Source organism: Melanerpes formicivorus, unplaced genomic scaffold, assembly GCF_026170545.1.
Source record: "Melanerpes formicivorus ecotype bairdi unplaced genomic scaffold, bMelFor1.0.p_v2 SCAF_9, whole genome shotgun sequence".
Taxonomy (NCBI): domain Eukaryota; kingdom Metazoa; phylum Chordata; class Aves; order Piciformes; family Picidae; genus Melanerpes; species Melanerpes formicivorus.
Genome location: NW_027142361.1, coordinates 20355331 through 20366867, shown reverse-complemented (window position 1 = coordinate 20366867; position 11537 = coordinate 20355331). Strand labels below are relative to the sequence as shown.

At 46.6% G+C, this 11537-nt stretch overlaps 1 long non-coding RNA gene across 1 annotated transcript; it reads left to right on the top strand.

The window, feature by feature from the left end:
• Positions 1-329: 329 nt before the first annotated feature.
• LOC137443457 (uncharacterized) lies at positions 330-11030 on the top strand. Its single transcript, XR_010987883.1, has 2 exons — positions 330-2617; positions 8622-11030. It is a non-coding gene; the product is annotated as an uncharacterized lncRNA (long non-coding RNA).
• The last annotated feature ends 507 nt before the right edge of the window (positions 11031-11537 follow it).

Sequence of the window (11537 nt, the reverse complement as noted above, 5' to 3'; positions counted from 1 at the left end):
AAAAAGGCTTGGATGTGGCACTTGGAGCCATGTTTTAGTTGATGAGATGGTGTTGGGTGATAGGTTTGACTTGATGATCTCAAAAGCCTTTTCCAACCTGGTTAATTCTGTATTCTGTGCTGAGGGGACATGGGGCATCTTTATCACAAGGGAAGGCTGAGAGATCTTTATTAGAATAAACCTTTATTAGAATAAACCAAACCAGGTTGGAAGAGACCTTCAAGATCATCGTGTCCAACCCATCAACCAATCCAACCCACCCAAACAGCTAACCCATGGCACCAAGCACCCCATCAAGTCTCCTTCTGAACACTTTCAATGACGGCGACTCCACCACCTCCCCAGGCAACCCATTCCATAGCGCAATCACTCTTTCTGTATAGAACTTCTTCCTAAGTTCTGGGGAGGCTTAGTTTGGTGCAGAGAAGCCTGAGAGGGGATCTTCTCAATGCTTATCACTAACTAAAGGTCAAGAGGATGAGGCCAGGCTAGCTGACCTCCAGAGGTCCCTTCCAACCCCCACCATTCTGTGACTGTGTGATACTGAGCTGCTTGGCCAGGCTTTGGAGCGCTCCTGCCAGCACAGCATTCCTCGGGGGCTCGTCCCTGTCTCCCAGGGTGATTGCTAAGGGCACAGGGGGAAAGTCTGGAGTCTCTGGCAACAGCACAATGCCAGCACTCCTCCTGGGGGGCAAAGATTCCACTCATCATGTCCAGGTACCCAAAGGGTTTCTCTACCCTCCAGAGGAGGCTGTTTCCCTGGAGGAAGTTGTCTGAGAAGGAAAGGTGGCTGGATTCAAGGGCTGCTCTTACAAGGGGCAAAATGGTTTTCACATCTGGAGTAGGCTCAGTAAGAGGGATTTCAGAGAGGGGGCTCTGGGTGTTCCCTCTGGCCTGTTTTTGCTTCAAAGGGTGGTAAATTCCCCTGTCCCTACCAGCTTGTCCTTGGCAGGCTGCACTTGCAGACAACTCCAGGTTTATTCCATCAGGGATGCTGACATGCTGAGCATGGGCTCTCACTGCTCCTCTCCGTGAGTCCCAGAGGGGAAAACGGCTGCAGTGCTGGTGCTGGAGTGCCCTCCCTTAAAGGAGACCACCCCAGTGTGTTTCTAAGGGTGACACACTGATTTCTCATTGCCAGAGGTTGCTGTTGAGAAGATTTTTGCAGTCACAGCCTGATTTTTTTTCCCCCCACTGGGCCATCTGCAGGTGGAAATCACAGCTTGGGGTGGCAGCCTGGGCTATTTACCCACCTCCAGACTTCCTGACAGCATAGGCCCTTGCCTGGCTTCTTACAGGGAGGTTTCCCAGGAGTTTTGCTGGCTTGTTTTGCAGGCTCACATGTACACCAGCTCTTCCTTGCCCGTGTGAGCTTGCTGCTTGCTGCCAGCAAGCTTCTGTGCCTATCACTGGTGGGGTTTTGTGCTGCTGGTGGTGTAGGCAAAGGAGCAACATTGACTCTTACAGGTAAGTCTTTTGCTGGTGAGGGAAACCTGCATCTTCTGACTCCAGCCAGCGCTGTGCAGAGGAGGAAAGAAGAGTGAAGCTGCTTCCTCTGAAATCTGGGAGACAAGCAAAAACGGACAGGTTGAGGGATGTGCCAGCAGCAGACAAAAGCACTCCGAGGAGGGGAGGGAGTGAGGAGCTGGCTCCCAGGCTGCCGACCGGGTTGCCATGGATTTTGTGCTAATCGGCCCTTTCCTTGCCTGAGCGGAGGGAAGAGGGAGGGGTTTGAGCATGGAGGAGCTGTCTCCATACCTGAGCTGTCTCCTGTGACCATCTGTCCAGTGGCTGTGCCAGAATGAAGGGCCAAAGTTCTCTGGTATAGGATATTTTGGGAAGTAAGGAGGTGATGTCCCCGTGCTAGGGATGCCTGCTGTGGGGCTTGCTGCTGTGCTCCTGGCTGCAGCTGAGACCCGGCCGTGCCCTCCTGCAGAGCTGCCCATGTGCTCTGGATCGTGCTGCACTTGCGGGGTGGGTGATGGGAAGGGAAGGTTTGCAGGAGCAGGTGTTGGAAATGCGATTTTCAGGTGCCCATGTGTGAGAGACTAAAAGTTTGTCTCTCTTGGTGTGAGTCAACAAAGATAAACTGATAGCAGAGCCACTGGAAGGAAGGTGCAAAGAATCCTGTCTACCAATCCTGGATGCAAATCAGCTTGTGATTGCATCGTGATAACACTGGACTACAACAATGGACCCAAGGACCCAGCCATCACGCCTTTAGGGCAAGATAATCTCCACCCATCAAGTACCCTGGGCAGGGTGACACAATGGTTTTTACCACCTGTTTCCTGATGTGTAAGGAATGTGGGGGGCCTGTCTGGATGGAGACGGGGGAGATGGAGGTCGTCCCCCCCTCCATCCAAAATCTTGCCCAAACACACAGCAATACACAGAAAGATTTCCGGGGGAACGGATACCTGGACATTTACCTAAGGATTATTTCCTTGCCCCTGGAATTCCTGAGGGACAATAATTGGATACATACCTAAGGACTAAAAACTGTATAAAAAGACCTGAGTGACACTGTCAAAGAAGAAGAGAGAAGACGGCACCACACGCTGGAACATCACGGGGCGACACAATGGATCTTGGACTCTCACCACCCCGACCGTTGGTAATATAATCTCTTTCCGACTTTCTCCTTTTATCTCTCTCTCTAATTCCTTCCCTCTTCTCCCTCTCCCCTTCTTATTTCCACTTTATGTAATAAATAGTCTAGCTGTTGATATTTTGGCCTCGTTTGTGCCTCTAATTTCACAACACAGGAATATTTAAAAGAACTGTGTCTCTGGACTGAGACATTTAATTGGCGTAGTCGGCAGGATTCCCATGCAGTGAAAGTATCACAGCAAGATTATTGCATTTCTGAGAACCCCGAAATGTGTGTGTGTGTGCCTGAGACGTACTCTGAGTACGAAGCAAGTGTGGAGTCCAGATTCACGTTTTCACTTGCCCAAGAGGAAAGTGGCCAGAGAAGGATGAAGCGAAATTTTCAGAGAGACTGTGTGGGAGTTCTCAAAAGCTTTAAATGTGTGTGCTTTCTCAAGGAAGATTATCTGGGGTACAACTGTTGGTTTTATAGTGTGACCTCCTCGAGAATCCTCTGTACCCTGCTTTAAATGTGTGTGCTTTCCCGGGGAAGATTATCTGGGGTACAACTGTTGACTTTATAGTGTGACCTCCCCGAGAATTCTCAGTACCCTCTTTTAGGAAACCCAGTTTTGGTGGTATTTGTAAAGCGTGTATCCTCTTGGGGAAAGTGTGGCTTTCCCGAGAAGCCCAGTATTGAAGCAAAAGTTGAGAAACTTCTGCTGGTGTGTGTTCTCTCAGGGAAGCAGAGTGACTCTTCCCTAAGAAACAGTTGTTTGGTTTTTTTTTTTCTTGTCCTGGTGTAACAGAAAAAATTGAGGTAACAAAAAAGCTGAGAAGCTTTTGCAAGTGTGGGTTCTCTCAGGGAAATAGTGTGACTTCCTTGAGAAGCCCAGGTTGTTGGTTTTTTTTCCTGTGTGTGCATTTTTCCTGGAGAAGATTATTTTGGAGTAAGCCTTTTAAAAGTGTACGTTTTTCCAGGGAAGATTTTCCCGGTGAGACTTAGTGCCCTATTAAGAAATGCTTTGTGAAACAAAAGAGATGGCCCGGAGTGAGCGGCTTTTTAACCTTTTAGAAGTTCACGGGGCTCGCCCATCTATACAAGGTCTTGATTTGGCTTATGAAAACTGGAATATTTTCCAGAGTATGGCTGATCGTATTTTGGCTCTGCAAAAAGAAGCCAAGGCAAAAACCGGAAAAGGGAAAGTTTTTATTTGTGCAGTGTTAGGCGCCTGTTTAGCAGCTGCAGTGAGAGAGAAAGAGGAATGGTACGAGCAGGAGAATAAAGCTATTTCCTCTTTGCAGGGCTTAGTAGACGCACTACAAAGCCATGTGGCTACTTTAAAAAACGTACTAGCAGATCTTAAACTTCAGTTAGAAGCAAAACAGGAGGGGAATTACCCGGATCCTGCCTCCATATATCCTCGGGCAGAATTGACAGCGGCTAAGGAAGCTGCTGCGCATATCAGACCTCTCATTACAACTGAAGTTTTATATGAGGATGGGGAAACTACCCCCACTATCACAACCAAAGAAACGCCTTTCTCCTCAACTGAACTGGCCAAAATTCGTAAAGAATTTGCACGCTCTGCTGGGGAATCTGAGGTGGAATATGTCTGGCGAGTTTCAAAAACTGGAGGTGATCAGATTCTGTTAACAGAAGCTGAAGCCATGGGCTATTGGGGTGATAATGTGTTTCTAACTACGAAAAACAGGAGTGGTCCCTGGAGCCTTACCCAGCGAGCTGCCTACTGGGCAGGGGGGTTTGATCCGAAGGAGAGAGGGGAACCTGTAGTTCTGCGGGGAGGGATGAATCAGATAATGGAGAATGTGCAAAGGGCTGCATGCCTGCAAATGATATATGACAGAGAACTGAAACATCATTTTGAATCCCCCCTTTCTCTCCTGGTGGATGCAAACAGAATGACTCCTCTGGTCAGGGGTCTCCCTGACTCACTTAAAATAAGAGGTATCCAGCTCCAAAAAGAAATAGCTGATACCCCAATTTCCTCCAGGATGCAGGCTGCTCTAAGAGACAATTTAACACACGGAGGCAGCCAGCCTGACTTGAAGCCATGGACGTGGGAGGAGGTCAGAAGGGAGTTATTAGACTATGCCAGGCAATATAGTATCCCTGAAGAAATTAAAAAACCTGACACTAGAGGCTTGAGGCATGTAAAAATGAACCACCTACCCTCAAGTCCTCAAGGGTTTAACCGTGCCCCCAGCCGGCTTGGAACAGGGGGCAGGGAACACACAAACACCCCACAATATTGGTGGAGCTTAGGCCTAAAGAAAAATATCCCCAAAGAAGTGATAGATGGGCTAAACACAAAACAATTAGAAATGACTGTGAAGAACTGGCCTGAGCCCAATCAGAAAATTGAGCCCACTGCGCCCCCCTTAATAGACTTGTCTGATGAGAATAAAGGCGTGCCTTCTTTTCAGCCTCAGGGAAACTGAAGTCTTCACTCCTCAATGGTGGGCGGAGGGGTGAGGGGTGGATGTATATTCGTCAGCTCACCGAAAATGGCCAGGGCGATTTACTAATCACTGGCATTGTAGGACCAAAACAAATTCCTATTACATTTTTAGTAGACACTGGGGCTCAGATTTCAGCTATTAAAACAAAGGATGCTACTGATTGTGGAGTGGTGCTCTCCAAACAGAAATTGCTGGTAGCAGATGCTCTGGGTCAAACCCATGCACAGGCATTAGCAACCATCCGGTTACGCTTGCCAGGGGAAGATAAGGACACTAAGGTCGTAGGGGAGTTTCCAACTAACCTCCTAGGGCTTGATGTTTTAAAAGGGAAGACCTGGACAGACAACAAAGGGCGGAAATGGTCTTTTGGGTCTCCCATAATGAGCATTCGGCTGTTGAAAGCAGTACCTCTCCTGCCTCACTCAAAGCTTACAAATGTCAAACCTTATCCTATACCTCTAGGGGCTAAAGAAGGAATAGTGCCTGTACTGGAGGACTTAAAGAAACAGGGTATTATGGTTCCCACCCACTCTGCTTTCAATTCCCCAGTTTGGCCTGTACGAAAGCCTAATGGGACATGGAGGCTGACCATTGATTACTGCAGGCTTAATGCCAATACTGAACCACTAACAGCTGCAGTGCCAAATATTGCTGAACTCATAGCTACAATCCAGGAGAAAGCACACTCGATTATGGGTACAGTGGATGTGAAAGATATGTTTTTTATGGTCCCGCTGCAACCTGAGGACCAAGACCGCTTTGCTTTTACATGGGGTGGTCAACAATTCACATTCACACGTCTCCCACAGGGATTTAAGCACTCACCCACTTTTGCCCACCATGCCCTGGCACAGGAACTGGAAAAGGTCCAACTAGAGACAGGGGTCAGTGTTTACCAATATATTGATAGCAGGAGAAGATATTGAAGGGGTACGAATTACCCAAGATAATATAATTTCACATCTAGAAAATTTGGGGCTGAGAATACCACCTGAGAAAATACAGACGCCCTCAAGTGAAGTGAAGTTTTTGGGAATCTGGTGGAAGGGGGGAATGACCTGTATTCCACCAGACACCCTTTCCTCCCTGGACCAGATCAAAATGCCAGAGTCCAAAAAGGATTTGCAACATGCACTAGGATTACTTGTGTTTTGGAGGAAACATATTCCTGATTTTTCAATTATTGCAAGACCCCTATATGATTTGTTATGCAAAGGGGCTCAGTGGCAGTGGGAAGAGCCCCACGAAGCAGCATTACAGCTGCTAATATTTGAAGCCACTGCCCACCAAGCTCTTGGTCCTATTCACCCTACTGACCCTGTGCACATTGAATGGGAATTTGCTGTCTGGCTTATCAGTACACTTATGGCAAAAGGGTCCAGAAGCCCCTGTCAGGCCAATTTCATTTTACAGTCGTAGTTTTAAGGGTGCAGAAAAAAGATATACGGTGTGGGAAAAGGGTTTGTTTGTGGTTAGTTTAGCCCTGCAGGAAGCTGAGAAGACCATTAAACAACAACAAATAGTGCTTAGAGGCCCATTCAAAGTAATTAAGACAATTCTGGCAGGAACACCACCACCTGAGGGGGTGGCCCAGAGGGCCTCTGTGAGGAAATGGTATGCCCAGATAGAGCACTACTGTGACACCTTTTCAGTATCTGAGGGAACCACCAAAATGTTGACCTTCCAGGAGGAAATGGGTCCAGACTGGGAGGCTAACGAACCCTCCCCTGTAATACAAGTAGCCCCTACATTCTCTGGACAGATACTGAATGCATGGTTCACAGATGCCTCCTCTAAGCGGGAAGGGAAGACCTGGAAGTACAGATCTGTGGCACTCAGTGTGGATACCGATGAACAGATAATTACTGAAGGGGAAGGTAGTGCTCAAGTGGGGGAGTTGATTGCAGTCTGGAGTGTTTTTCAGCATGAGGCTGAATCTACTTCTCCTGTCCACATCTATACTGACTCCTATGCTGTATTTAAGGGCTGTACTGAATGGATACTCTTCTGGGAGGAGAATGACTGGGAAGTTAATAGAATACCTGTATGGCAGAAGGAGAAATGGCAAGATATTCTGGCCATTGCTAAAAAAGGAAAATTTGCAGTGGGATGGGTGGCCTCCCACCAAGAGGATGGTTCCTCTGCTAGCCAATGGAATGGCAGAGCAGATGAACTAGCCCGATTGGCTCCCCTGCAAAACACCCAAATAACAGAAAATTGGGAACGGTTGCTAGAATGGCTGCATGTGAAAAGAAAACACTCTGGAATAAAAGATCTGTATTGTGAGGCCCAAGCAAGGGGTTGGCCAGTTAGCAGAGAAGAGTGTAAGACTTGTGTCTCTGCTTGTGACCAATGCCGCACCCGTTTGGAAAGACACCCTCTGGAAAATGACCCCCTGCACCTAAGAGAGGGGAAAGGGCTGTGGGAAGCTTGGCAAGTGGACTATATTGGCCCTTTCCGAAAATCAGAAGGGAAGCAATATGTGTTGGTTGGGGTAGATGTTGGGGATTGTTTTGAGCAAGAGGGGACATGGGTCCCAGGAACACCTGTGCAATTCAGGCCTTGAAGAATTCGCTGTTGATAATATAGCGGTGGAGTAGGAGATGTGGGAAAGTGCTGATTGCTTGGCATGCTGAAGTCCAACTGCCCCTGAGAAGGGAGGCAAGCAAGATAAGGAGGAGGCGAGATCTGGGAAAAAGAGCAATTAGACTGAGTAGAAAGAATTCCACAGAGTAGTGAAAACAATGATGTAACCTTTTAGAGAGAAACCAATAGTATGTGTTAAATTAGAATAGAATTAACTATGCATAAGATAAGACTATAAATAATGAAGTGTGGAACAATAAAGTTGGATGATTACTATCACTCATATTGAGTGCTGTCGTCCCTGTCTCCGTTCTCGTCAGGTAGAAATAGTGTCAGGATTGGTCTCGGCTGAGGCATTTGCCAGAGCAACAGGAGAAAACACAGTAAAGGCACTGAAGGGATGGTTTGGTACATTCCCTAAACCACAGTCCATCCAATCAGACAATGGTTCCCACTTCACTGCCAAAACAGTTCAAGAGTGGGCAACCCAGGAAGGAATTACTTGGGTATATCATACCCCCTATTACACACAGGCAAATGGAATCGTGGAACGAACCAATGGTCTGTTAAAACGCTTCCTTAAACCTCATATGCCAGGATGGGCTGAGCGACTAAGGGAAGCATTGACCAGTGTTAATAGCCATTGGGGGGTAAATGGATGCCCAAAAATTACAGCCTTTTGCCCCAATGCCCCAGAAATCATGCCAACCATACTTGAGCATCCCAAATCTCCCTCATACTCTCCAGGCCAACCAGTTTTGGTTGAACTCCCCACTGTGGGAACAATACCCCTCGTACTCAAAACTCCAATTAATAAATATACCTGGAGGGCAAAAGATGCTCATGGAAAAGAATTCAAAATTAATACAAGGTGGATTATTCCATCTTTCTAATAATAACTATCTACCGGTTCCCTACAATGGACCGAGTCCGTTTTCTTTTTTTTTTTTTCCTTCTAGGTGAGAGACCCGAGGTCTGCCTTAGAGAACCTGTGGAGCTGTTGATCATCTGCATTGATCGTCTGCATGACCTTCTGGGAAACCGCCTTGTTATAATTATCTATGTGATATTCCCTATGATATGAACAAGATGTTTGTCTCTCTATTTTGGTGTACCCTTGGAGCATTAACCCTTGATATTTCTGCATCTGCCTCCTCAGATCCTAATGAGGGGTTTCTTGTAACCAATCTATTCATGCAGCTAGCAGAAGAAGTGTCCTCTGTGTACAACCTTACGAACTGTTGGGTGTGTGGAGGGCCGCAGGGATTCGAAGCATGGCCTTGGGTTTCGACTCCAGTAGCTCCCAAATGGCTTGTGAGCTCCCTTAGTGAAGTGGACAAAAACACCTTTTGGGCTGAAGAAGATACAGCCCCATGGCCAGTCCAGTATCCAGGCCAAGGAATCTATTGTCTAAACCGCACACAACCTGGTGGTGTTTTTGTAGGTATAAGTACATGTCAATGGACATTTACATATCGCAATCTGAGATTACAAAACCAAAAGAAAAGACCCAGTTTTGGACACACATCTGGGTGGATGTGGGTTAACAAAACTGGGGGAGTTAAGGACTTTGAAGGGTTTTGGTCAAGAGAAAATGTGTCTCGTATATATGATTTCAGAGCAAGATATGGTCCACTCCTCTACCAATCGTGTGAGTGGAAAAATGATTCGGGTGCTTGGTATTGTACAATGGTGGGTCATGCTCACCCTGAGGGGAGATGGAACCATGTCCTTTTCCCTAATCCATTGGGCATGATAAATTCTACATATTTCCAGATGCCTACAACCCCCACAGGCCTGTTTGAAAATGGAACTACTGAACTGAAAGGCCATTATTGGATATGCGGGCACCGGGCCTATAAAAAATTACCATCAAATTGGACCGAGATATGCTATATTGGATTAATCCACCCATTATTTTTCTTACTCCCAGGTGGAGAAGGAAATGCCCTGGGGATCAAAGTATATGATAACCTGGGAAAAAGGAAGAGGTCCATCTCCACTCACTTGACCAGGGGTAGTGGTCAACAATGGGGAAAGAGTGAATGGACTCCCTAAAGGATTATCGAATATTATGGTCCTGCCACCTGGAACCCCCATGAAAGGATTAATGGTGCTCGAGAACCAATCTATAACTTAAACCGTATCATAAGGCTGCAAGCCCTCTTAGAAGTAATCAGCAATGAGACAGCTCGTGCCCTAGATGTATTAGCAGATCAAGCTACACAAATGCAAACAGCCATTCTACAACATAGGATGGTTCTCGATTATTTGTTAGCAGAAGAAGGAGGGGTCTGTGGGAAATTAAATGATTCTAACTGTTGTCTACAAATTGATGACAATGGAAAAGTAGTAAAAAAAATATCATCTGGACTTAGGAAGCTAACACATGTCCCTGTCCAAACCTGGGAGGGATGGGATATGAGCTGACTCTCCTGGCTCCTGGCTCTCCTGTGTTTTGGCCTTGTTACTCCTTTTACCCTGTATTATTCCCTGTTTTATACATTTGATTCAACATGTAGTGTCTAATATGCAATTTGTAACTAATGACGATGTAAAACAGATTCATGCCATTAGGCGACCAAAATCTATTGTAAAAATTGTTTAAAAATTCTTTCCTTTCCTTTCCTTTCTTTTCCTTCTCTCTTGCTTTTATCTTTGATTGACGGGGTGGTGTGAGAGACTAAAAGTTTGTCTCTCTTGGTGTGAGTCAACAAAGATAAACTGATAGCAGAGCCACTGGAAGGAAGGTGCAAAGAATCCTGTCTACCAATCCTGGATGCAAATCAGCTTGTGATTGCATTGTGATAACACTGGACTACAACAATGGACCCAAGGACCCAGCCATCACGCCTTTAGGGCAAGATAATCTCCACCCATCAAGTACCCTGGGCAGGGTGACACAATGGTTTTTACCACCTGTTTCCTGATGTGTAAGGAATGTGGGGGGCTTGTCTGGATGGAGACGGGGGAGATGGAGGTCGTCCCCCCCTCCATCCAAAATCTTGCCCAAACACACAGCAATACACAGAAAGATTTCCAGGGGAACGGATACCTGGACATTTACCTAAGGATTATTTCCTTGCCCCTGGAATTCCTGAGGGACAATACTTGGATACATACCTAAGGACTAAAAACTGTATAAAAAGACCTGAGTGACACTGTCAAAGAAGAAGAGAGAAGACGGCACCACACGCTGGAACATCACGGGGCGACACAATGGATCTTGGACTCTCACCACCCTGACCGTTGGTAATATAATCTCTTTCTGACTTTCTCCTTTTATCTCTCTCTCTAATTCCTTCCCTCTTCTCCCTCTCCCCTTCTTATTTCCACTTTGTTTATGTAATAAATAGTCTAGCTGTTGATATTTTGGCCTCGTTTGTGCCTCTAATTTCACAACACGGGAATATTTAAAAGAACTGTGTCTCCAGACCGAGACACCATGTGAGCTGCAAGGCATCATCAGAGCCCAGACAAACCTCCCAAGCCCTCCTGTTCCCCTGCAATGCAGACAGTAACAGATCTCCCTACGTGAAAATGTCCCTCCCCAGATGTCATCTGTCTCCAGGTCCCAGGATCTACATTGGTGTGCACATTCCTCATCTCAACACATCCAGGATGCTGCTGTCTACCTGAACAAGGGAGGAGGGGTCACATTTGTGCTAAATCTCCCTTCCTCTGAGTGATTCATCTTTATAAAGCCTTGGTTTTGACAGCGTCAGGAAAGCCACAGTGGTAAAGCCAAATGTGAAGCTGTCTTCCCTGCAAGCATGTCTGTCCCTGCCCACCCAGGGCAGGATGCTTGCAGTGAAGTATGAGGAATCAGAGCTGGCATCAAGCATTCAGAAAGGCAATCAACATGTTGAAGAGCC